The sequence below is a fragment of the Lepidothrix coronata genome, unplaced genomic scaffold, assembly GCF_001604755.1.
Source record: "Lepidothrix coronata isolate B3197 unplaced genomic scaffold, Lepidothrix_coronata-1.0 Scaffold94, whole genome shotgun sequence".
Classification (NCBI taxonomy): Eukaryota; Metazoa; Chordata; class Aves; order Passeriformes; family Pipridae; genus Lepidothrix; species Lepidothrix coronata.
In genome coordinates this window covers 641,415-668,808 of record NW_016690274.1, presented here as the reverse complement: position 1 = coordinate 668,808, position 27,394 = coordinate 641,415, and the positions used below count along the sequence as shown (strand labels likewise).

General features: G+C 41.4%; 1 protein-coding gene across 6 annotated transcripts in view; it reads left to right on the top strand.

The window, feature by feature from the left end:
• TIAM2 (T-cell lymphoma invasion and metastasis 2) overlaps window positions 1-27,394 on the top strand; it is a 187,213-nt gene that overhangs the window by 10,055 nt on the left and 149,764 nt on the right. For 5 of the 6 annotated variants that reach the window (XM_017822014.1, XM_017822018.1, XM_017822009.1 and 2 more), the window contains exon 1: window positions 5,321-5,420. The exons of the other annotated variant lie outside the window; for it this stretch is intronic. The gene's annotated coding sequence lies outside the window, so the exon portion shown is untranslated. Of the gene's footprint in view, window positions 1-5,320; window positions 5,421-27,394 lie in introns of those variants that run through there. 6 annotated transcript variants of the gene reach the window in all.

Below are 27,394 nucleotides of genomic sequence, written 5' to 3'. Positions count from 1 at the left end.
CACACATTGCTATGCACTGCTCCCTGACTGTCTTGGCTGGTGCAATGGCTTAAAGAATAGAGAAAACATTTTTGTTCTTGCATTGTTTGCATGAATTAACAGCAAGGGGCTCTAAAATAATGCCAGACTGGTGGTGAGCTGAGCCATGTACACGCCAGGGTGAGCGCAGGGGAGGAGGCGATGTGCTTGCAGGAGACTTGAAGTTCAGCAGAAATTAGCCCGTGTATTGCTTATTTTAAAGAGCACAAAGTCATTGCTTTCATTTGCATTGTCAGTGCAAAGAAGTGGCTTTGTCTTGCAGTTACATAGTTCTGGGTACCTAGTCATGTGCAAAGTATTCCCTGAGAATAATGCCATGGCCATGAGCCTTGTCTGCGGTAAGTCTTGTGTGGGGGTCATGAGCAAGAGGGGTTTAGGGAGCTTGCTCGTTTTCCCTTTGAGGCAACTTTTTCTGCTATTTTTAAAATTATAAAGCTGCAGAACAGCTATCGATTTTTATACATATTTTTTAAGAAAGATACCTTTAGTTCTTGACTCATAACATCTTGAATTAAACAGTACTTCAGCTGTTTGAACAATTAATATTTTCTCTTTTAATAATTAATAAAAACTCCTTAGGGAGTGGGACAATCTACTTTTTTCTCTCAAATGTTCCAGCTCAAACTCTTTAGAGTAACTCCTGCTACTGTCTAGGCCTCTCAGCCCCACAGCTAGTTCTGCTCTGGTCCTTTTTCACACCTGAACTGGAACTGGTGAGTCCTCAGGAATTTGGACATGCTTTGAATAGCTTTGCCTTCCTGCTGAAAGCTTCTGGCTGGAAAAGACCAGTCACACTGATGTCAATGAGACCAGTGCAGGTTTCAGTCCAGGTTTTCCAGATGCTGAGCATGGCTCTAATGGAACTGTTATCTAAGTTTTATGCCTTTGTCTGTTTCCCTCTGTATGTACTTTTGCTTGTATCAAATATTTAATTTTATTTTTTCTGGATTTTTTTATAATTTATTTTTGAAATTACATCTTCCCTCAAAAGTTTCAATGCATAAACTCAAAATATTGACAAATGTGTATATTTGGATCTAAATAGTATGCAGAATGATAAATCAGTTTTCGTAATCTGTTTTTAACGGGGAAAAACACAAAAGGAGGAAGTCTTTGCATCAAAAAATTGGAAATTACAAAAAATTAACGCAAGATCCGACCTACACACATCTGTGTTTTGAAGATGCTCCTTTTCTTAGGCATTTTTGCTCTGCTCCGTCAGCTTTTGACGTCTCTTATCCTAACATTTTAAAAATACTTTGAGTCTGAATATATGTTCAGAGCAAATAAGTATGAATTAGCGTTCTGCAGGATTGGTAAAGATTCTTATTCTTTGTAGTAGTTTTATTAGTTGACCAATTTTACTAAGGTGCCAGCACCATCAATAATTTCAATATAACTTTTTAAAGTAACTTTGTTAATACAGGTACATTAAGGCCAGCCAGTAGAGGGGGCACAGAAGCCAAAACACTGTTTTGATGATGTGTTGGAGATGGGCATTTTTCCCCAAGTGTGTTTGTGTGTATTGTGCATGTGTGCGCATGCAGAGAGTAGAAGAGAAACATTTTCATATTCCTTAATTTACCTTTACTAATTTACCCTCAGTGAAAATGTGTTCTGTCTTAATTACACTGAGACTGTGTTTCATTAAATATGTTGAAAGAAAGTGCATTTGAACAGGATGTAGAGTATTTGCCACCTGATGGTTTGCATCACGTATATAATTTTTCAATAACAGAGCTAGAACTTGTTTGTGTGATTCCATACTACATGGACAAGAAGAGTAGAAAGGATAGAAAGATCCCAAATATTTAAGGGGTCCCAGGCTCCTGACAGGCAGAACATCAGATTTTATGAGTTGAAATTTAGGGAATAGGCAGCTCTAGAGTCTGTACCACTTGTGCTGGGGATATGTGGGTTCCAGAAGCACTGAGGGTAACAGGCAGAGGCAGACCCAATGATGACCAGCCACTGCAGCCGGATGGAACACGGACGGCTCCTGGAGAGCAGAGAACAAAAGTAAAGCAGATGCCGAGAAGCCAGACATACAGGGAGGTCAGGAGGGGACAGATAAAGGATTTCACTACTTAAAAGGGAGAGAGAGACACACATCGAGGACAAGCAGGAACACCAACGACTGAGAGGAAATCCATGCAAGCACTGAGTCAGTCAGACACGCTGCTCCACAGCAAACCAAAGGGAGGAGGATAAAAGTGGTTAAGATTGAAGAAACTTCTAACGCAATGGTTCCTTGAGAGGGAAAACCAACCAATACAGGGCAAAAAGGGGGAACTTAATATTCTTACAAAAATAACACTCTATTGTGTACCTTGGGAAGCTGGTGTGCATGAGGAGCAATCACAGATGGTGTTCACTAAAGCCTACTTAGCCAGGACACGATGGCTGAAGTCCCATCGGAAGTCCTTCGGTAATCTCACTTGAGAATTAAGCTGTAAACAGCAAACTTTGGATCCACATAAAGAATTCAATTGCCTTGAAAGACCAGAGTATTTCCATCCCTCTTCTGATTTTGGCCCATCTCCGTCTTTTTTTTCTGCCAAATTCCCATTTACTTCAATAGATGTTTTGCTTGAGTGAGTCATGAGGTAAAGGCTGGATCTGAGACCACAAAACATTGTAGTATATGAGTCTGCAAGGGACATATTATTTTGTGACGTTCTCAGGAATTTTAATGGTGGCCTTAAGAGTAAATTTACAGTACTGAGAGCATTTGACAGTGATGCTACCTTTAAATATTCATGACAGCAAATGATATTTTCTGGTACAACATTTTCTTGTGTCTTTTTTGATGGGCAAGTGGTTCAGCATTTGTAAACATAAAGATTTTCATCTCTGAAGTACACTACAAACTGCATTTGCCACTAATATGAAGTTACTATAAGCATAATCTATTAAGCAAAATAAAGGTGTATGGCTCAGAGGGGCAATAATGCCTCATCACCACTGCTGCAATGCTACCAATGCCACAGATATCGGTATTTTTAATGATATTCAGTTTGTTTTTTTTAATTCCTAGTTCCAGAGGTTATTTGAATATAAGACCATTCAAGCTTCTATTTCTTTTTAAAAGTAAGTAGTTAGCTCTCAGGCCTGTGAAAAATAAATTGGGAACACAACCCTGGAACAATTCTGAAAGTTCGAGAGGTAGCTGTTGAAGAACAAATAGTTTTTAAGAGCTTCCATATGACTTTTTGTATGACTTTTTCATATATCATATTAGCAGTACTGCCACTGAGTGTTTCCCACAGCTCTCCATGGACTTGTTCTGCTCTGTCTCCTGCTCAGCACATAAATCCAGCACCATGGTCACCAGATGAAAGTCTGTCCCTAGAGCCTTTTTTGAGGGGTGTTGCACAAAGTCAAAGCGATATTCTAATTGCAGGTGTATAAAGAAGAAAAACTATCCACAGGGGGGAGAAGGTGATCTGGAACAGGATAAACACCCCAACCCCAAATTAAATGCATCAATTATGCAACAGAGACCTCTGTCCATGAGGACATTGGTTAAACTAAAATATGGTACAGATGGCCCCTCTGCATAACCTTCAGCAGACTCTTTCCACCCTGTGTGGAAAGTCTACTTATTTCTGACTGATTACCTTAAACACAATGAAAGAGCCTGATTTTTGATGAATACTTGACTGATACGTCTCTTTTTCACCCTCACATAATAAAAAATTCTCATAATATAATAGTTTTGCAATGTTCCTCTGCTTCCTTTCATCAGTAATGACAATGAGGTATATTCCTAGTTCTCTAGACAGTACATCTAGCTTAAATGCTCTCCTTTCCTCTCTCTCTCTTTCCTCTGTAAGATCAATAGGGGAAACCATACCAGTAGGAGATGCCACTCATTGTAGTCTTACAACAATTTAGTGCTTTATATTTAAAGAGTTCATAGTCATAGTACAGATTTCTTCATTGAAATGTCATAATCACAATCGGCTAAGTTAGTATGTGGGCCAGGAGTGCTGTCAGGAACCCTCATTGACACTCACTTAGGTATCCTACAGTGGGCAAGTAGTGTTTTCTGACAGAAAGCACTTGTTGGCAAGGAAAGTCTCTTCTGATGACTCTGTCTTTCACTAGATTACAGAAAAAAAATTGCAGGCAGGAAGCCAGCAGAAAACTCCAGCATAGTGTGTTGTCTAAGAAGTTGAGTCTACCATGAATATATGTCCTCTGCTTTCCACTTCAGCCTCCTGTAGATATTGACTTCAACCCAGTTTTGCTACTGGGATGCACTGGGCCTCTCTGAAGATAGGGTGTAGCCTGCCTGGAGAGGAAACTTTAAGGGCTGTCTATGGCACAGACTAGCTGAGGAACAAAGGCCTACCACAACATTCACTATGCTGCTCTCTATGGCATAGAATTTTTTTGATCTTGTTTTTTTTGGAGAGAAACCAAACAAAAATTGTCAGGGGAGGAAAACAGCAACTGGCTCATCCCAACATCAAGCCCTTCTCCCCATGTTCACAATTGCCCTGCGTAGAGTGACAAAGTTACCAATACAACAAAGGTTAATTATGTAACACGGATCAGAGCTGTGCTTGTATATTGCAATAATGGTAATAAGTGCATCAGGAGAATCAAACAGAGCAGACAATTGCAGATGGTGTGTCTGTTTCTCTCTGCCCTCATACCTCCGCTGAGAAGAGGCAGGAGCCTGTCTGAGCTTTCCTAAATATCTGCACGAATTGTGCTGCCAGAGCCGTTCCCTTTGGAGTTCGTTCTGTCGTGTAACCCCTCTTAGAAAAGCTATCCCAGGTGGTTTCTTTTCCTCTAGAAACTTGTGTGTGGGAAAAACCTGAGAGGTGTGAGGTTTCTCCTGAGTTTATTTTCTCCTGCTGTTGTGTTAACCGGCTAGGTAACTCGCAGTTAAGTTTGTAAATAAACGAAGACTAAAAGACAGGAGGGCTTGCTCGGGCAAACAGAGGAGCATGGGGTGGCAACGCCTGCATCCTGCCCCCTTTGCTTGCCCTTGCTGGGGCCAGCAGGTATGGTGAGCACGCCCAGCCCTTCCCAGGGCACCACCGGGGCGGGCACATCCCCCAGCCCTGCAGCCTGACCGCTGGGCGGGCCGTCCCGCACCGCAGCCCCCACCGCTCGGCCAGGACACGCGGGCGTCGTGCGGTGCCGGCCTGGCCTGGAGGAGCCGCGGGGCGGGGTCGGGCCGCGCTCCGGACCGCCGCCCCCATTCTGACGGGAGGGACGGAGGGAGGGAGGAGCGCAGGGAGTGGGCGGGCGAGGAAAGCGTCGCTGTGGCTGCAAGGAGCGAAGTAGGGGTAGAAACTTCTCCACTGGGAGCTGGGCGCGCCGCGGAGATTGAGTCCTCGTGGTTGCTCCGCACCCGCGGACAGGTAAGGGAGAGGGGATGGGCGGAGGGCTGGTAGCCCCCGGCAGGGGCTGCCGCGTGTCTGTCTGTCTGTGGTGAGACCTGTCCTCCGCCGTGCATCTCTGCGGCCGGACGGCTGCGCGGCCGCGGGACGGGGTCCGGCTGCCTCCCGGCTCCGCGGGCTCCTGCCGCCCCGCCGGCGCCCCCGGGGCTGAGCCGCGTCCTGCCCGGCTCCGCGGGGCGCGGCCGCTCCGGCCTCTGGCGTCGCCGAACAAAGAGCCGAGAGCCGCGGCCGCGCACGGTCCGCGCCCCGCGCAGGGCTGAGGCGGCCCGGCGGGAGCGGCAGCGCGGGGTCTCCGTCCATGAGTGTCCCCGGCTCCGGGAGCGCTCCCCGCGCCGTGTCCGCGGGCGCTGGCCATCGGTGGCACACGGGGCACTCCGGTGCCCCTGCAGGGAGTCCGGCAGCTGGCACATGCTTGTGCCTATGCCCGGCACTTCAGTGGGCGCTTACGGGGGAACCTCGCTCCCTCAAGGGGTGGCCGCGCAACGCTGCGCACAGCAGCTTGGGAAAACGCAGGTCAGAATGTTAGCAAAATCAAAAGGTTTGCTGGCGCGGGTCTCGGTTTAAAGATGATTGCGGCGGGCGAGCTTTCAAAGTGAAAGAGGTGAAAAGGGAAACAGTGTAGTGAACAACGACAATTTCAGAAGATCGGGTTTGTGGAAATAGTTTTGAGCCTGGTGCAAATGGTTTGGTGATTTTCGTACCGAGTTTTAATAATGTGGTGTAAATTTTGCCTTTTTGCGTGTCTGCAGAGCTCTTGTCATTTACCAAGAGAGCCGTGTGTATGAATCTGACGGTACCATGCCGGTTTCGTATGCATCCAGAACTCCCACTGAAATTAATTTGACGTTTTGTTTTAAGTTACCAGTGGGATTAATAGTAATTTTCTTTAATCAGCTTTCAGTAAAGCTATACAAGAAAATCCCACTGGAACCTTTGGGATCTTTGTATATGCAAAGAATGTGAAAGGAAACCAGTACTTTGTATGACCTTTTTTTATCTAACTAAACTTACAATAGTGTGCTTCTATGATTTTGGCATAAGTGAGACTTAAAATTCTACAAATGGATTTACTTCTGCGGCTGGTCCCTGTGGGAGGCATCTGTTGGTCCTGGAGAGGCTTGCTCTCTGTTGTTGAGAGAAATATAGACATTTTGCTCTGGATGCTCTGCTGTGGACCCATCGGACCCTCTCCTTTATGCCAGTTTATCCAACCCTGTGGAAAGCCAGTTCCAGGAACCAATGTAGCAGAAACCTAATCTAGCCCCAGAGGGGTTTTTTTGCAAGATTTTTTTGTAGCTTTGCCTTCTCAGAGGAGTGTCTGGGAGAGATGCTGAGCCCTAGTGCTGTGGAGAGAGGACAGGAGATGCAGGGAAGAAGGGGAGGACCACCCTTATCGTTCTAATGTTAGTGTCAGATGAGTATAGCAGGGCTGAAACTACAGAGTTGGACTGTGATCGTGCTTTGTGTGGTTTAAACTGTAATAACCTCGGGTTGCCCTGGCAGCCCCTGCCTACCTCTGCCTCTTATCCCCGTTCATAACAGCACAAATGCTTATGCTGCCCTGTGGTGATCTGGATCTAGACACTGAGCAAAAACAAATGTAATTTTAATCTGGATCAATTCCATGATTTGGTTCACTGGGGGGTAAGAGAGAAGGAAAGAGGGTGTGGAGAAGGCAAGGCAGCTTTTTTTAAGTTGGCAAAACTTGTTATTGCAGCCAAAACTGTTTTTGGAGCTGCAGTGTGACTGTAGGTGCTCCCAGGTGCTTTTCCCCCTCCCTGCTTCCCCCCAGGAGCCTGTCCAGTATGTATCCTTGGGAGCTTTTCCTCCCTGGGTAAAAATAAGCTTTTGCTAATTAATCCATTAAATGTAATGGAGTAGTTAGCAACAGAAAAATTAAGCAAGTGCCCAAGTGTTTGCATAATTATTGCTTTGGAAAATAATAAACTCTGTAGGTAGCACAGCACAACATGCAGCGTTTCATAAAAAGTGTGTGAGTTTGTAAGCTCTTACTGGATTTTGCTGCTCTTTGCAGTGTCTGTGTAGCATTTGATACACAGGGCGAGCCAGAAGTTTTACAGTCAGTTATGACACTTGTAGTAGTAATTATCACATGGGCTTGTGACAGGAATAGGTGCTGATCAACTAGATGAAATAAGCTGTGTGTGTGTTTTTCGGTCTTGGAGCTGATAGAAAAGTAGAAACTGGATCCCAGCATAAGACAACAAAGCCTTTGCTGCAGCAGAAGATGGGTAATCTGTCCTTTCTGTTCCTGGTTACACAATTCCGTCATGTCACTTGTGCTGGCTCTACCGGATCAGATCACTGATCAGGCTGAAAGTTAGTGCTCACAACTGGAAAAAACTCGTCAGTATGCTGACTGAACTGCTTTCATTTCAGCACTTGTAATAGCATACTCTGAAGACAGGAGGTGGCCATCAATGGCCAGAGATGATGGGTGCTATGAGACCTCCCCCTTTCAATAGCAGTGTAGTTTTAGATGGTGTTGAGTTGATAGTGCAGTTGCTTCTTCAGTTCCCCCTATTGCAGTCCCTTGAGAAGCTGGCACAAGGTATTCATGTGGTGGTCAGGTCCTGGGGATCACCCCCTGTCACACCTTAGATCCCTACTGATTCTATCTGTAAGTAATAACTGTTGCTGCAGGTGATAATTAGTTGTTACTTTTTACCTAGAGGAGAGGTAGGCTGCATGCCCACAGCATGGGGAATGGAACTAGATGACCTTTGAGGTCTCTTCCAACCCAAACCATTCTATGATTCTATGTTATATTTGTATGTTGGCCTTGATGGTATTGTTTTGTAGGATTTGGACATTATTCTTCTTGGGTCGTGGTCCAGCTCATCATGGGGCTGACCAAGAGTTGGTTGAAAGACTGGTGTTTGTTTTTAGTAGCAGATGTTCTTCCAAAAACTGCATTTGTTAGCCACATCTGAGCTCTTCCATGCTCAGCTAATGATGTCACCATCGGGAACTGCTGAAGACCTCACTGAATTGCCTTCAGTGAGATGCCTACAGAGGTCATGTGAGTGCCCTGCCCCCTAATTGCACAGGTGAGCTTCTTGCGCTGTCTACTCGCATTTGCAGTGACAAATTTAACTCCAGCCTTGTGTTTGATTGTGCGTAGGCACAATAATAAGGATCCTTCATGGTGCCGTGGAACACCCTTATCGATTGGTAGGGTTGCCGTACCATTTAGAGCCAAAGGTGCCATTCTGATGGTGCCAAAGTGAAGTGCATTGCTTTTGAAAATTTAATAATATAATCGTAATTGATAGAAAAAGTTGGAGCAGTTTCTGTGTATACTCTCAAATTCTCTGTGGGATTTTTTCCCCCTTCTATAAAGTAACTTGCAGTGACACAAAGTAATGCACTGGAAAAGTTTGGACAAATACTACCAATGAGATTATATAATACAATAGCAAAGGAATTTATTATGAAGCCTGTTCTTGATTCAAAGAAGAAAGATTTTCCCTGGTGGATTGTGGATAGTTTATAACTTCCTCTCCCATCCCACACTTACAAATGTGTCGTATTGTAAGTATATGCTTGCTTTTCTTCAGCAAATGGTTTGAGAGGGCTTTAATAGCAGTTTCAAGGCTTGTAGTTCATTGCTTGGGATAGCATAGCTGAAAATAGCATTTATTGTTGATAGTAATTAAAATTTGAGCACTTTTCTGGGCTTTGTTTTTATTTGTTCTGGACCACGATTTAATGCTGGTATGTCTAAATTTAGAAGTGTTCCTACTGTCTATAGGTGTCAAGATAAAAATTTCCTAGATGATCTCACTGCCTCCTTTGTCTCTTTAGAAGTGTGTATTTTTTTTCTATATTTTAAACTAAATTATTTGAGAATGAGTAATAAAGTAAGATTAATAAATAGGTTGCATGTGTTTGTTTTTTCACATTTGCCACTGAATCAAATATGCTGTGATATGCAGTTGGCAAAGCAAATAGGTGTTATTGAGAAGCCTTAAAAATTTTGATCAAGGGGTAATATGGCAGCAATAGAAGCAATTTTACTTTGCTTTATATGTAATTCTGATCGCTAATTTTTAAATTTTCTTTATGGTTTGTTTAGTCGGGTTTTTTCTTTCTTCTTTAGTATAGGGTTTCTTATGTCTAGGATCTGTGTGCTTATATCACAAATATCAGGGAAGTGTGTTTCTCTATAAACAACAGTGATATCAATCTAAGGGATGAGGGATGAGAATAACACCCTCACCTGGTGAGTAAACAGTGCTTCTTCTGTTGTGGGCACTTGGTGCCTTGCTGTTGGGACTGAGTCTGACTCTGCCTGGGCACAGCACCATGGAATAGCACTCCAGCTCCTCTTTGCTCACCTGTGAACTCCTTTTCACTGAGTGATGCTGTGGCTGGGTCAGAGCACTGTGGGGTTACACAGTCACCACTACCCACATGTCCATAGTCTGTCAAACTCGATGTTGATGAAGGAGCTCTGCTGTGACATGCCAACTTGCCAGTGAGTCAAAGAGAATCTCGATTTTGGAAGTGCCAGAACGCCCCTTGGCTGCCTTGTCGCCTGGTGGTTCTGTGCCATTTGCTAATGTGGTTTCTTTCTTGCTGGCCTGCATCTTAATGGAGTTCTTCAACCACGCTAACTGATTGTAATAACTTTTGCCTGTCTAGACAGGGCCTTACTGTGTCTGATTAGATCCCAGCCTTGTGGCTTGCATCACTGCCTGTTTCTTATAAATGCGATGAAGAAAAAAAAAAAAGAGGTGCACATTAATAGTGCTCAGTCTGTTTTTTTGCTTTGCAGTGTTAGTATAAAATGTTTATAGATGTTTACTTTTTTGCCTGGAGGAAAATAGTTTTAGTCAAATGTCTCTAGTATGTAATTTAGAAGGGAACTTCTTATCTCCAGTTAGGAAAGAGAAGACAAATGTCTCTTTATATTAATCGGGGCTCCACTGAATTCAGTTGTGGAAGTTTGTTGCTCACTTAAGTCAGCAACTTTCTCATATACGTAAAAAACCAAATTTCTCTGAATCATTAATAAAAATCAAACGCGGGAAAACTGGTCTTGCTGCTTGTTTTCAGTTCTTCACTCTTTTTGGAAGTGTAGTAAGTTAAATTCAACTTTGTCACTCTCAATATTTAAACACAATAGAGGAAAGGCTGTAAAAACAGTTTTTTACTGTAATTAAAAAACAGTATTTTTTTAAATTGGTATCCAGTTTTAGAGAAACCAACCATTACAAAGTTTATGGTTTGAGATAAATTTGGGTTGGTAGTAGTCTGTCCTGTCTTTTTCTTCCATGTCTTCCCAAGAAAGAGTGATTCAGATTTTAAAGTCTCTTGATTAAAAAAGAAAAACCACATTGGCAGAAGAAGTGGACTTCTGGTTTAGATTTGAAAAGTAAATCAGAAGGTAGTAGAAACATGCATACTTTTCAATAGCTCTTATTAGTGTTTTAAACTCTGTGTCATAGTAACAACTGCTCCTGTTTTCCTTGTACTCTTAGGATGGATTTAGACTTAGTGAAGAAAGGAAGGTTGTCAGAAAAATTTAGTGGACCCTTCTGTTGTCTCACAGGAATGGGAAGTAAGACCACATTTCTTGGACCTGGAAAGAGCAGTTGCAGCTTGGCTTGTGTGCTGTGCCTGCTCAGAGGAAATTCCTATTTTATAGTGAGAGAGTGGCCAAGGACTAGAACATATTAATCTAATTAAATAATTTAAATTGCATCACCATAATTCGAAAGGCTCTGTGCATCTTCATTGAGTGTAAAAATGAGAGTTATATATGTGTTCTGCAGGTTCTGCGAAGAGTTTGGATGCTTACGTGCCAAAGTGTCATCTTCAATTGATGATGTTTTGATGTTAGTCACTTGAAAATGCTCCTAAAGACTATATCTCTTCAGATGTAGGAGGCATGTTTATATGTGTTAACCATATGCTGATTTAGTGTCCTTTGTGAACCACCACAATGTTAGTAAAATAGCTTTTAGAAGGAAACACATTTAATGCAGCGCTGTAAAAATAAGACATTCACCTCTCATTCTAGTTCAAGAAACCAGCCTATTGTGGAAAGACTGAGTCCATGATCTGGAGCTGATGTTGGCATAGCTGTGCTTCCTCTGCAGGGTGTTCTTTTAGGCCAGATGGTGAAAATCTTGACTGCCCATAGATACAGAGAACTCACGCTTAAACATGGTAGTGGCACCAATAATTAGTGTATATTTTTTTGTTATTTCTGATAGAAGTATATCACCATTTTAGTGTGAGATATTTGGCAGTGTTCATGCTCTATAATTAACTTGTGTGATCATTGTACTTATGACAGCAGAAAGAAGAGAAATTTGAACTATTAAGATACTTTTGTTTGGAATACAAAGCTTGTTAAGCAGTTATCAGCTTTCAAGCTTTACCAACTGACTGCAAGGCATCTTGTTTGAAAAGAGAAATTGTTACCATAATTTACTTCTTTTTTCTAATTGTGGTTTTAAACCAACAGGTATGTTTTATTTGAACTAAAATACTTTGTGTATATACCACTTTGTCAGATCTCCAGGGGAAAATATTTGCTTAAAGTTGCTCACATTTTCAGATAGGTAACTGGCTAAAGCCAGAAAACGATGGTGGAACAGTTATGGGGCTACAGGTTTGAGGTTCATTTTCACTGACAAAATATATCATTGTCACCTGACAATAGTGATTTCAGTGTAGCTATTAATCTGTGTAACTCTGGTCCCCATTTGGCATACTGTAGCTATAAAATACTTCCTAGATGGAAAAATGTTAAATGGTGCTAAGTGTTATTATGCTCTGTCTTTATCACAAGCACAAATAGCACCTGAAAAAGCTAAGTTATTATAAATAATTAAAAGGACTTTTTTTTTTTTTCAGTAGTGTAATTACTCATGCTGACACTTTTGTGCCCTCATGTTTATGGTCTTGTTATGGATCTTTCCCCCTCCCTTGGTATTTTTTATTTAGTGAGAGTATAATTTTTGTTGGTGAAAGTAAAAAATTTTGCCTTAACTAAGTGCACTACATTCATAGAGTTCTGAATTAGGGGACAATTTTTAAGTTGTATCAGAATGTAATACTTAACAACTGTAAAGAGAAATATCTGCACAACACTCACAATACTCTCCCATCCATAAGGTTTATCTGTTTATATAATGCCAGTAATGCACTGGGCATTCAATAAAAGAAGATGCTACTAGAAATATTCCCTAAGGGTAATATAGATTGCAGTGGATAGTAGGGACTGACCAGGGCATTAGTTTGTCATACCATGGCTGTGATTTTCATTTTTTTTAATTACTCTGTGGGCTTCTGCTTTTCTCTGCATCTGTGATTTACTTGTCTCAAGCCTGGTCAAGGATCAAACATCACTAAGATTATTAAGATTTGTCCTATGACTGGCAAAGTGATAAAACTATTGTTTTTAAATTTGCAATTGAGTTGACATTTCAGGGTCATAAAACAACGTGAGCTTTGATTCTCAACAATTGCAATGTAGGCTACTGATATGTGTTGACACTCCCTTCTTTTAGAGCAGATTTGTTGTAGTTGGCATATTATTGCTAATAGTTCTCAGATTCCTTGCAGTAGTCCTGTCCTCCCTTTTGCTCTTGTTATGAACAACTCGTTCCTAGGTTGGCAGCAGGCAGGAAAATCGTAGGGTAGTGGGTAGCAAACTGTTACATCAGCCGCTTGGAAGTGTGCAGTAGGTAGTGGCAAGGCCTAATTAACAGCTACAGTTGCACCACTGGGAAGTATCTACATGTACAGAGGAGTCTTGCAGTCTGCTCAGGGTCGCCTTGATTATTTTACTGGGTATTGTGGATACTGGTCAAAATATTGTCTATCTGATTACTTCTCCAGAATCAATCCCTCAATAGCCATTGCAAATACTTAAATGCTATGTGTCTTCCTGAGGACCAGATCAGATGAGGTTTGAATTCAGATGATGAAATCTGTGTTTCATTTTTTTCTTTCTTTTTCTCTGGTCCAAACATAAGTAGGAAAAAGGAGAGCTGTGCTACTTTTTCCATTATTGAGAGAGAGACTTCACCAGAGCACCTGTCTGAAATAAAGTTAGTCCATATTGATTGTTTTCAAAATTCTTATTTGGGAACATCCTTTCATCAGGAGTAAAGACTTTACCTATTTACCTATGCTCCATTATTATGAATAAAATGACCTTGCTCTTGTTGTCTGTGGTACTGACATGAGCTTAAAACTGCAATGAAATGCAAAGAGGAATATAGAACAAAATAGGAAGCTTGGAACCAGTGCTCATGTTCTGTTTCATCTGCTGAGGCGTAGCTCAGGTACCACTTATTTGCAGAGTGTTTGTTTCTTCAGTAATGAAAGGGGGGCTTTCTACCTTTCTAAGGTGATGAAGTCTGTTTCCTCTTGTAAAGTAGTAGAAGTCCCTGAGAAGAAAGTTACTAGATGCATATATAGTTGTTTAATCTTCCTATTGGGATACGCAACAGTATTATCATCCGTACTGCCTAATGACGGAAAATATTTGAGTTTGACAGTAGCATAATTGAAGCTCAGCTATAGCATCCTTGAAGTAATTCTTTCCTAAGCATTTTGCTTTTTCATAATTCTACCAAACCTGAGTCTTTGAGAAATGTTTTCCTTCTCCTTTTTTCTCTGTTGGGAGATACTTTCTAGACATCATCTTTCTCCCCTCTATTTCTTTTGGATCTTGACAGCTTCTGCATTTGGTCATGGAAAAGACATTTCCCATAGTAGAGAACTACATTAGAAAAACAAATCACCGAACAGTTGCGGTTCTCTTGTTTGACAGTTTATGGAGCAAATGCTGGCTTTGCCCCATTTAGCATTCTCCAAGACAAAGTACCCACACAGTGCTGCCAATTTCATTAGAGAGGTACACCAGCTACTTTTAAAATTTGGTCCTGTTTACATAGGAATTTCAGTTTTACTACCATACCCATCAAAAGGTTATTGTCTGCACACAGAGAGTCACTGTTTTTAGCAAATCTGCCTATAAATCTAAGTAACCAGTAATTAAATGGAAGTCTGAATACCAGGCAAGGAATAAAACTGAGGGTCTCCCAGTGGATTATGAAGTTATGATTAGCATGGGCTGGTTTTAAGCACCAATCAGCCAGAAAATATTGTAATTCATCATTAGGACCTACCTTTCCAAAACCAAAAAGTTAAATTTCAACAAAAGGCAAGAGATTACTCAAGGAAGAAGACGGTCACCATGAAGTGTTGATTTCTCTTTCCGCTCAAAGAAAGGTAGCTGGAATTGGTGCTGCTTTCCCAGTTCACAATACAAGTGGGAATAAAAGCTGGGTGTCTGGGGATGGTGTTGGGAAAAGTATGTCCAATAGCTTTGTTGTTTTCTGTTACACGACTGGTCCTCCACGTCTGCCTGCTTTCTCCCTTTGCTCCCATTTCCATGGCCCGAGATCCACAACAGGACCTCAGCAGGTTGAGAAGCAGGGTCCAGACTTCACATACTATACACATGAATTATATGTCCACAGTGTATCAATCTCTGCCAGAATCTGTCTACAGCCAGGACATAATGTATAGCAACACTTTTTTAATGAGGAACACGCATCTGTTACACGTTTAGCAGAGGATATTTCTGGAGCAGTGTTAAGAAAATATGCTTTGGTTTTACAGCCTCATACCCCTCTGTCTGTCTGTAGAGATGTCATTTTTGAGTCAAAGACCAGACACAAGGGCTTTCAAAGGCTGTACGTCTTAAAACTGGATAGAACCCTGGCAGCTCTACCCACTGTAAACACTGTGGACGTCTCATCATCCCCCTTCTCTGCTCCCCCACCCAACCCACTAAGACGTGCTCTTCAGAGGGTTGAGGAAGCATTCCAAAGAAACACTTGGAAAAAAAAATGCTTGTTTGCTTAAGAAGCCTCCTGCAAATGTGTAAATTCCTAATTTTCAATAGAAAAGCTGTCGTAAACAGTGTAATTCAAAGCTAAAGCCAAGTGTATCGGTTTAGTTAGACTGCCATTGCAAGGCTTTTCATCACCTTCAGGCAAAAAACTTTGTGTCCATGTCAAAATATTGACACTTGAGTCAAAAACTGGCCTGAAATGTTTTTTGTTACATTGATAACGCAGGTAATGGGTGTAAATGGCCCCAAGATTGAAGTCAAGGCTTGAAGACAAAGCTGTGAGTGTGGTGGGATTTCCCTCTCCGTGTTCTGGTAAAGGCAGCCAGGAATGATCTCTGACTGTGGTTTGAGCCAGCACAAAGCACTGTGAACATTGCCAGCTGTTCTAAGCCCAAGGCAATGGCACAGAGATGTCCCTGCAGCTCAGCAGAGTTTATTAGTTTGGCCCAGAGCCATGGTAAGTGTTTAAAAGACTTTTGGTTATCTCCAAGTGTGGGCAGGGATTCCTTGTGTCTGTTCAGAACAAGTTTGAACCTGTCAGCATTATAACCTATAGATATATCCTGTATATCTGTGTTTTTGATGAAAGGAAACGGGCATGGTTTGGTATCTTGCCTCCGACTGCCTTTGAGTTTGTTAATGATTTTTTTTTTTTTTAATTTTGTAAAACTTGCCTTACTCTGTAGAAAATTAAAATAGGAAGAAGCAATCACAGAATCATTAAAGTTGGAAAAGACCTCCAAGATCATCCAATCCAACCTTTGACTGAACACCACCTTGTCAAGACCATAGCACTAAGTGGCACTAAGTGCCACATCCAGTCATTTCTTGAACACCTCCAGGGATGGTGACTCCATAATCTTCCTGGGCAGCCTGGTTCCAATGCTTAATCACCCTTTCAGTGAAGAAATTCTTCCTCATGTCCAATCTAAACCTCCCCTGGTGCAGCTTGAGGCCATGTTGTCTTGTCCTGTTGCTAGTTCCCACCTTGCTACAACCTCCTTTCAGAGAGTTGTAGAGAGCAATAAAATCTCCCCTGGGCCTCCCTTTCTCCAGGCTAAACACTCTCAAATCCCTCAACCATTCCTTGTAAGACTTGTGCTCCAGACCCTTCACCAGCTCCATTGCCCTTCTCTGGACATGCTCCACCACCTCAATGTCTTTCTTGTAGTGAGTGGCCCAGAACTGGACACAGGACTTGTGTGAGTCCTGTGAATGCTGAGTACAGAGGAACAATCACTTCCATAGTCCTGCTGTGTCCCACAGTGTTTTTGATACTGGCCAGGATGCCATTGGCCTTCTTGGCCACCTAAGACCACTGCTGGCTGAGGCTTGGCCTGTTGTTGACCAGCACTCCCAGTTCCTTTTCTGTGGGGCTGCTTTCCAGGCAGTTCTCAATCTGGTGGCCAGCTAAGTCCAAAGTGCCAAAAGATCTTTTCTGCACTGTGTTTCACATTCTTCGTCAAGCCTTCTTTTGAGCTCTGTATCTTTAGATTCAGCAGCCTTCAGTATAAACTTTATTGGAAGCAGTGTTTCCATGTGGAAAGGTTAGCAGAGGTGAAAATTTTGAACTGATTCAATCGCTCACTTCCCTGTGTATAACCAAGGGCTCCTTTATTTCCCCCGCTATCTTGGTCTGGCTTGGAAAGAGCGTTTGGAGAAAGATACAATGGTATAAGCATTTTTTCTGGTGTTCATGTCTGGCCATTTTGTGCTTCAGGCTCTCTGCTTCTGCTGTGCTTGGACAGCATGCTACAGGTTCCTCTGGGAACAGTTGCCAGATGACCTGGGAGAGGAAGAGATGCCAAGGTCTCCTTAGCTGTACACTGGAAAGTTGCGCTGAGGGAGTGCTGGCTTAGAGCAACTTATAGACAGAGGTGTCATCCTCATCAGGAGTACCAGTCAAGGGCACTTGAAGCCAAGAATCAGATAATGCAGAATTCACATGTACTCAGGATTTCTGTGGCTCTATCAGATAAACAGCTGCAGAGAAGACCCTTAACAGAGTGGTGGCACTGAAGGTTTTCTCATGAGGCATTCTACTTGCTTGACTTGTATAAAGCAGCCCTCTCCATGGTGTCAGGAAGAAAGAGTTTTACTCTTCTTGGTTACCTAGGTTCTTTGTTCAACAGTGTACCTCTGGTTAGGCAGTAGAAGGCATAGTGCTGTACATGGAAAGCATGAGAAGAGATGTGTTATTCCTCTCCCTAAGAGGTGAGGAGTGTCTACTCTTGTTCACAGTGTGTGTAACAACTTGTACGGATCACTTCTCTGTGGATTTCCCCATGGTGTCTCAGCTCTGTGGCTACTCTGAGTGCATGTGGGTGGTGGGCAAGTGCTGGCTGCACAGTAAGCAGAAGTAAAGTTAAGATGAACCACTACTGACTGACACAAAAGTTTGTTTAAAAATGGGGGGGAACCCAAACCTCCAAAACATGTAATTTAAATTTGTTTCCAGAAGATGAGCAAGGGAGCAGTGATTAAGTGTAGTTCTTGCTGTCTGCCTGTCACACACTTAGTGAGAGGAATAGGATGAGGTGTGTGGACAGCTTGTGCCAACAGTGCTAGTGACTTCCATGTGGTCTTGGGGAGTAAAAAGAATCTTGGGGAGAAAACTAAGCTATTTATGTGGGCTGGTGGTGTGTCCATGTGAGGAATGGGTCATCCTTGTGCCAACTGCGTTGTGGTGGGGAGATGTAGAGTGTAGATGGCTACTCCTGTGCCTTGCTGGCTAGGAATGCCACCCTGGCAATGGCATCCCCAGGTCTTCCCCATCCAAATGTGTGATTCGGACAGCTTCCCTTGTTGGAGGAGAGAAACTTTGTCCATTAGGAGCTGCAGTGGTCGTCTGGTTTCTTCCCAGACTTTAGATGTGATTTTGCATGATAGGGCCACAGAGCAGTCCAGCACTGTGTGTATGTTGCCAAATCTGGAGAGAGCTCTTTGTGCAATGCCTTGTTCCCATTAGTGCTGTTGGGGTGGCCACCAGCCCGAGCTCCTATCTAGTGCGTGGGTGGCAGGACTGGTTGCCCTTTCCTGGTACTGCAGTTCACCGTCCAGTATTGAAAGCTTCCCTGGTCGCTTCCCTCCTCCTGCAGCTTACCTGATTCCCAACCCAGGTGCAGTCATGGATGGCAGTGCCTGCTGGGTATTGTACCCCTCACACCTAGCTGGCACCAGGGGTAATCAAGCTCAAAGTGTTTTCTATTTGATTTCTTTTCTAGCAGCAAAATAAGTCAGTGTAGTCAGGATGCTGTTTCAGAATTAATGGCCAGTCTTCGCGAGCGAAGATTTGGGAAAGGTCATTAACCTTTCGAGCCTGCGCAGTGGATTTTTTAGGTGAGACACAGCGTGCGCTGAACTGAGCCCACCCGTTTCAGAATACCTTACAGTATTTTGCTCTATGAAATATTTTAAGGCTTTTACACTTTGGCCTATGTCAGGATAAAAATAAGTACAGGACTATCAGACTTTCCCCACAGGACAAAAATTCCATTTTCCAACCACCTCTAATTATTTCCATTCTGCTGTCTGGAAAGGATCTGGAGACAATTTAGGAAGCCAATTTAAAATTGACTTGGGAAAAAATTATTTACCCTCCTGAGCCTCCTTAGATGTGCAGCCAGTGGCATGTGATCAATAGGAAATCTCATGCTCAATGATTTTGATGTTTGCAGAAGGACTTTGAGACCATGAAACTCAACCTGGGTCCCTGCCTACCTGTATGTGAGATTTTTGTAGCTGTGGTGGACCAAACTGCCCACTTATTGAGGGGCTTCGTGTGACAGGGGACGTGGCAAAGGACCATTAAAAACAGACAAAGGGTGGCTGTGCTCTGCAAAATGCCTTGCTGTGAGGTGCCTGACATGCTATGCCCTGATTCCTTCTTGTGGGAGCTTGGGTGACCTTGCAGCTTCTGGGCTCAGCACTGGTATCTCCAGGCTGTAGTGAGGCGTGGTCTAAGCTACTACAGTCCCTAGTGTGTCTGTGAGTATCACCTGGAGCTCCAACAATAGAGGGGGAGGTATCAGGAGGAGCGTGTGTGCACCTCTGGCACCAAAGTACTGCTGCTCCCAGAGCTTTCTGTCTGATCCCTTCTCTGTGGATGGGTCCAGATTTTTCTTTGGCTTTTCTTACATACCAGGTCTGCATACATCATCCTGCATGTCTCTAATCCTATTAGGGCTGTGTTTAACTAGGGTTTGGATTTGTCACTAATGAGTGCTTGAGGATAGTAATTTTCAATTACACTTTTCTAACTCTCAATTAAAAAGGTGGTTGATGTTTTTTATGGAGAATTTAAAAAAACTCTAATTTTTCATTTAGACCGGCTGCAAATTGTAAAATCAGGACTCATGGGTGTACAGAACGAACATTCTTAAAAAATATTGTAAAAACTGTTCTTCATGCTTAACATTTAGAATTTTATTTAAAGATTTTTATGTGCTTTATGCTATGCTGGCAAATTGAAAAAATATTGGATCCTTATACGGAGAACCAACAGTTTCCCACAGCCCTGCTTTTACAGTGCTGAACGCATTTCATTTTGTGTGTGATTTTCCCCATTTGCCAACTGACTACATAATACAGTTTTTTTGGCATATTCTTTCTGTCTTATGACCATCAGCAGATATTTTGAGTAGCATACTATAAAGCCACAGATCCTTTTTGCTGCCTTGGATTTTGCCTGTTTCTGCTGGCAATGGAAAAGATTTTATTAATTTTGTGGTGTCAGTAAGCATTTCAGATGAAGCTTCAGCAGAGTCTCTGTGCCTGACCCCAACACCTGGTGCTGGTTGCCCTCCACATTGGCAATGGAGGGACGTGCATGATGGTCTCCAGTGTGTTCTTCAAAAGTAGCACAAGATTGTTCTGGAGAGGGATGAGGAAAAAGATTGATACTTGTAAATGGATCAAGATGCTTTGCAAATCTTTTAGGATGATCTAAGCATGAAGGGAATGAAGCTGAATTTGAGGCATGCAGCTGAAGTTGAGAATAACTGGAGGAAGGAGAAGATGGGACCAGGTGTAAGTCTGCTAGCAGTCATTGTAGAGAAGTATGTTGTAGAGACATGGAATATTCTTGCCTGGCAAACTAGTGTTTTATGGAAGCAATGACCGACCATCAGAAACTGACCACCGGAATTTTAGAATTATAGAAATCGGAGAAATCGGGGAGGCGATAGCACTGCTGTGTGCTGCAGTTGTGTAGAGCTACGTCTGGATCATTGCCTTCAGGTCTGGGCATTGCAGCAGTTAAAAGGAATATAATGTATAGAAACTATCAGGCAGTTCACAGCAGTCTGAAAATTTGTGGTGTTTTAGGACATTGTGTGTATTTTTAAGAACGTAACAAATGATTGCATACTGAAAACTAGTTCAAGTAGAGTAAACTAAGATGTGAACATGGGATAGCTCAGCTTAATGAGGAGAGGACTAACATGCTAATCAGCATCCCTGAAAGCTATAACCCTTGTGCAGAAGGGGCTGTTACTTAAGGCACTGTGAAGGATTATGAATGGTAAAAATTGGAAGTAGTAAATTTAGTAGAAAGTTTAATCTGAAAAAAAAAGAAGATAATCTTCACAGTCAGATCTCATAAGTAGTAGAACATTTCTTTGGGGAAGGGATGAGGGCCCTGTCCCTGGAGTTGTTTAAATTTGGGCTAGGCAGGGCATCAGAATATGCATTGCTAGGAGGAAGCTCTTCACCGGCAGAATCAGGATTGGCTGCAATATTTGGCCATCAGCAATGCTCTTATGATGAAATATTTCCTGGAATAATACACAAGGGTTTAGTACCATAAAACAGTTGAGTTTTTGTTGGTATAATGCTAGGGGTGAAAATATCTGTGATGAATTGTCACTGTCGAATCTCTGAGCCAACATGTGTGTTAGAGAACACATCCTTCAACATCTCCACATGCACAGTTGTCTGTGTGGGAGAGAGTGTCACCCAAGGCCAATACTGATAGATCATTCACTAAACCCTCTATCGTAAATGACAGTGTGTGCTGAGGACTAAGAACAGGTGAAAAGGGTGGCTTTTATTGCTTCTTTCAAGTTTGCCTTTAGTCAATTACATTTGTTCTCTTGGACTTTATGAACATTAAATCCCAGTCGTAAAGGAGGGGAGATATTAACTGCTGTTCACTGAATTCAGACGGAGATGGTTCTAAACAGTGGCTACTTCTTATTTATAAAACTGGTGTAGAAAATAAGACCTTTGGCTTGCCAGATATGAAGAGTAACAAATGGGCCTAAAGCATCAGAAAAAAGCGTCCAGGTTATTTAAAAATTTTGTCTTTACTACTTCTTTTTCCCCCATCACAAGATCATAATAAAAGATTTTTTCCAGCTTCTGAGCTGTGCTCAACCAATTTTGTTTCTTTTAAAACAATTTATTTCAGTTTGGAACAGTTCTTTTTCCTCTGGTCCACATGCTGACGTTTTTGTTTCTTGTAGTATTTTGCATTTCACAGGGACTTCTGTGTTATAGGGAACACAGTCTACCAAATAAAACTTGTTTGGTAAATACTTCAAGCAGCTATGTGGAGCTAACTGATTTTGGATCTCAGGATGAGAACTTGATATCAATTTTTTGTTCACTTGTATTCTCTATATCCTCTTGAGACAGGAAGTTCTTATTGTGCAGTTATGCTCCTCAGCCAAAGACCTTTTTATGGGGAACTTTTATGTTTTGCTGTTGTTTTTTTCCTTTCATCTCTATGGATTTCTTTGTTCAATCGTTGTAGTTGAGGTTGTTTGTAGAAACTTAGTCCGTAATACATTATTTATCATATTGCACTTAGTATTACAGTACAAAACATTATTGACAATTTTTCATCATTTTCATTAAGTTTTTTCCATTCATTATTGGCATTTTATGATAAGCGTATTTATATATTTTATATATTATTGTATTTATTGTTGTATGTATTATTGATATACACACATTTATTTTATTTTTATATATATATATATATATATATATATATGTAATTTTGCAGAGAAAGATAGTAATGATTAAATGATGTCCTCCAAAGTTCACGGAAAGTTTATGGAAAAGCTGTGTCTGTAAAGGTACACTGAAGTTCTCTCTACTGTATCTTATCCTGGTTCCTGCCATGCTTTCTGGACTGGTTTTGGTTCAGGAGCCATAATCTCTGAAGCTTTAAGCACTAAACCCTGAAAAGCTTCAAGTTTGAGGTTTAGCCATGTGAGCTCTTGGCTATCACATGGATAATAGACATTCCCTGAATAAAAGGCAACTCAACTGGAAGCATGTTTGTACTAAGCCACATCAGAGTTATCCTCTGAATTAAGGCTATATTAAGGTCCTTTAAAAGTAAATTTATACAAAAAGATCTGAATTTTTTGTTGTTAGTACTGAGATAATTTGACAGCTCTAGTGTCATCACTATTAAATTTAGTTTTATTTCATCTGAATGAATTGGAGTGTGGTTAATTTGTATGCAACTTCATAGACCACTAAAATCTTCCATATGGAATTTAGATAAGGTTCCAGGAAATGAGGAAGTCTTACATGTGAATGACTGTAAACATGCTTAAAAGAGTCATTCTGTAAGAGTTAAATAATGTTTAGGGGTAATTCTCCTGATTTTTTTTTTTTCTGTTGTAGAACACAACTGACAGTGTAATTCAAGTCCTAAAATTCAGATGCATATCACTGTGATACTTTGCTACCCCATAGTTTTTCATGGGCGTTGCTACTTTACATGATAATGCAATGGACGATATGCAAAAAGAGTCAACAAAACAGAATCTCCAATTAATAGAAGCCCACATTTATGGTAGCAATTAATCGATCTATGATGCCTTCTCAGCACATCATGTTACATTTTCATGCCTTGGGAGTATTACAAAATGGCTGAATATGGATAAACTAGGAAGGCTGGCAATCTGAAGCTATCATCTGATATTCCTGAAATTTTTGTGGGTAAAATAATCAAATCAAACTTTCCCATGTCTTCTCATTAAAGTTCAAGAAAATAATGAACTTTTTTCTCACTGTTCCCACTCAGATTTGGTATGGATATGTACAATGTCTGTGGAAACTTCCTCTCTGTGCCTCTCATACAAGTCACTGACTGCTAGAGTACAAATTCTGCAAAGCAGTTCATGAACTTAGAGGTTTTTTTTAATAACTTAATCATATTAATCCTTCCCCCCGCAATCCATCATTGCCAACAAGATTTTAGGAAGTCTTCTGTCCCTGATAATCCCATCATTTTGTCATTTTGAATGGTTTCCAAAAGACCTCTGGGCACTTGTTCTGAATCTCCTTTCTTTTATGCCCTATTGGTCACTGGTACATTATTTCTTAGGGGAAAAAAAAAGGACCAGTAAGATAACTAATAATGTGTAAAAAACAGTGAAGGGGGGGTGTGAGAGGCTCTGGGATGTGTGCCTAACCTTCAAAACAAAGTGGATTTCATTTCCAGGACTGATGCATCTTTTGCAGATGCTCTAACTTGCTTTAAGGGGAAGGAATCATATAAAGTAGCTTTCCTCCGGGGTTACACCCTGATGTAGAGCTCATTAAAATCAATGGAAGTCTTTTCATCAGTCTCTTAATGAGTGATGCCTGCCATCTTCTTGTAATGCACAACTAGGTAAATGCTGCTTATTTTTCTGTTGCTATTACATAGAGATTATGGGACCATCAGAGCTGAAATAAAAGTGCTTAGCAGTAGTAGCAGCAGTCCTGTGCCAGTACCCTGGTGCTTCCACCACAGATCAGCCTGGGGACTTGGAGGAGTGTGACTGGTGGTTGTGTTAGGCTCCTGGGCTAACTGAGCCCTCAGCCTCCTCCTCGCCCTCCCCGGGCTGCTCTCCTGGCCTGCCGAGTGCGCTGCCACCAGCGATATTGTTAGTAAAGGGCTGGAGTATGCAGGTTGACTGGGTAATAGTAAAGTATAAAAGGAATTTAGGAATTGAATGGGGATGGGACCTCTCAGATTTATATTAATTTATGGAGTTTCTGTGATTCAGTTTGCCAGTTTCTGCATACCAAGTGTTTAAAAGGAATTAAATAGTTAAGTTCAAAATTCCTTGTGTGCTGAGCATGGTCTAGATGGTTTATAGCTGTAAGCAAGCAAAAGGTTTACTTACAAATTTGATTTATATGTTCATTTATGTTCTTGAATATTGAGAGCAGGGAAGGAATTAGCAGTGTTGCATGAGCAGCACTAGCACATTTTTCACCTTATATGGAGAATTGCCTGCCACTTATCAAGCAGGGTTAGATTCGCTGTTATTGTCACATTCCTTAAAGTTGGAAGAAATCTTGTTTCTCTGACTAAAGAGTCAACTCGTAAGCTTATGGTTTTGTCATTTGAATACTGTTTTTTCATCCAGGAATTGTTGGGATGGGCAGCGCTTCTTGAGAAAAATAGCAGCATGTAAATTTTCACTGCCGTGTTGTGGAGTTCATTCCTCAGCTCGGGTGCAAGGGAAAATATGTTTTTCTATTTGGAGTCATTTGGAGTTCTTTCTGGCTGGGTCCTCTGGTCCTGAAGAATGCAACACGAGGGAAGGTTGCAGGAAATGAAGGGAAAGACCTGCAAATTGTGTACCTGTGGTATTCAAGGGGATAGACCTCACTGTTTTGTTTCTTCTTTTTCCCTGCTAGTGGCTGGTGCTTGAAACAGCCTTTTCATGGACTTGATTAAAGAACAGTGACTGACAGCTGTTGTCTATGAAGTCATTGACCTGCTGGAGATCTGAATGTGAGGCTAAATAAGTGGAAAATATCGAAGTGGAGATAAATTGCTTGCTTAGTCACCGATATCCCAGATTACAGAAGCCAGACAAAAAACTGAATACTTGAAAGATTAAGAAAGTGACAATTATAACATTTCCTTTCATGATAGTGTAAAATGACAGGATGGAAGTGCTTCACTGAAATACTTGCATTTGGAAGGTGAGAGATCAGTATCAGGTCTGTCAGTGCAAGTCTTTCAAATTAAAGAACTGCTTTCTGCTTGAAATATTTCTGGGATTGTGGCATTCAGTAGGGCAGGAAGTTTTGCCTGCTGCTGCTTCTTGGTGGATGGACTATTTTAAGTTTTTAGAGCATTTGCTCTACCACTCTTGCGACTTCAGTTTGTGTTATAATTGTAGAGATTTTTCTGTGGTACGGCTTGGAAAATAAAATACTTCAAAAAGGTAGTGATTAGGTACAGTGACTAGAAAACCTGGCTTAAAATTGCTGTTGCTGTTTTCACTTCCATGCATATCCAGAAGAATTAACTGGAAAATGATACTCAGGTTTTTCTTGCTCCATAAAGGCAGTGTTGGCTGTATTTTTTTTTTTAATAATAAGACGTAAAGAAGAATTCATGAGCCTAGTAATATTTGGAGCCAACAGAAACAAAAGGGCAGTTTATATGGCTAAATACTTTGAAAAATCAACATTTGAAATATTTAACCAAGTGGTTGCATTGAAGTATCTATGCAATTTTGAGGGAGTAGGGCAAAAGATATGGATTTTTCTTTTCTGTTTGCCTGTTTGTGGTTTTACCGTTCTTCCCCTTTTATGGCTCACCAGAAAAGAACCAGATTTCTTATCATGTGTGGATATAAAAACTTAAACTACATATATTTATTTTTAGGACTCCACCCTTGGGCTTTGGATTTTGTGAACAGCTATTTCAGTAAATTTGTATCTATATGTGGAAACTGGCAAATTGAATATTGTGCAAATCCACGTTTTAAAAAAAGCAATTGCTATTATAGAAGGTAAATGATATCATAAGAAAGCCAAGTAAAAAAGATTGCATTTTTGTTTGCTACTAAGGGAATGATCAATTCTTCCTGCTGGCTTTTGCACCCTGCAATTGGAGATTCTGGCATGCAAATGGTTTAAATAATGTTAGGTTTTGTGTCTGGTTGGCGCTGTATAATGCTGGGGCTGGGGTGACTTAAATATACAGATTGTGGGCCAATCCCAAAGTCCTTTTCAGGCAGAACACCCATTGAAATCACATATAAGTGTCGTCAGTGAAAGCTTTGCCAAAGAAACCACTATGGATTTGACCCCAAAGTCATTACTACTAAATTTCATCTGTAAGCCTTTCATTATTGTGTTTTTTAAGAATGGAGTACTCGAATGAATCCTGGAATTCATTATAACTTCAAGTTTTTAACAGGATATCAGCCTCTTAAAGTACATTTTCATTGCTAAAAGCAGTTTCTTCCTCTTTGGTTTTTTCCTCTTTTTTTTTTGTTGCTCTAAAAGAGGTAGGAGAGATACTCTGAGGCTCAGATTTATTTTACCTCAGACAAGCAATCTGCTGAGGTGCCTAAATTAGGAGCTTGGTCTTCCAGACTCGCCATGTGCACAGTAAAGAGGGTTATATTCAGAACAGATTTTGCTCTATGTCATCTTTTGAATGTGACTGTTAGCCCCAGGGGTGGTGTAGGGTGCACTGATTTAGGAATACAGCGTGATGTGGGGGTCAGCAGAGGACCTCTGTGATTTGTGATATAAGTTGTATGTAAGTTATTTAAAAATTCCTTTTTAGGAGTTAGAAGGTTAATGTTTTTGTCTGTTTTTTCTTCATGGATGATGGGGATTTGTTATAGAGCTGTGTCCTTTAGCATAGAAAATCTCATGTTGTGGTGGGACCCTTGTGAGGTCTTCATTCTCTTGTACGGTTCATGCCTCTGGCTTTGGTCCCCTTCTGAAGGCTGCAGGTTTCATGTCAGATCTCACAGATTGTTTTGTGAGTCATGATGTGGACTGATGGATTACGTGGCCCACAGAACCTTCAGAACAAGATGCCTGCAGTACCTGGCTGCTTGTAGCAGGACTGGCTGAACCAGGTGGTCCCTTATCGACCTCAGACCTCAAGAGAGGGGTTTTCAGCACAGAATCTGGATGTTTCATACTTTATATCACTAAAACTGCAGTAATCCTGCCTTCCACTATTTAAAATACTGAAGGAACAATAACAGAAAGGATGGGCCATTAGGGTTTTAAAGCTGTTTTAATATGTTTTTAC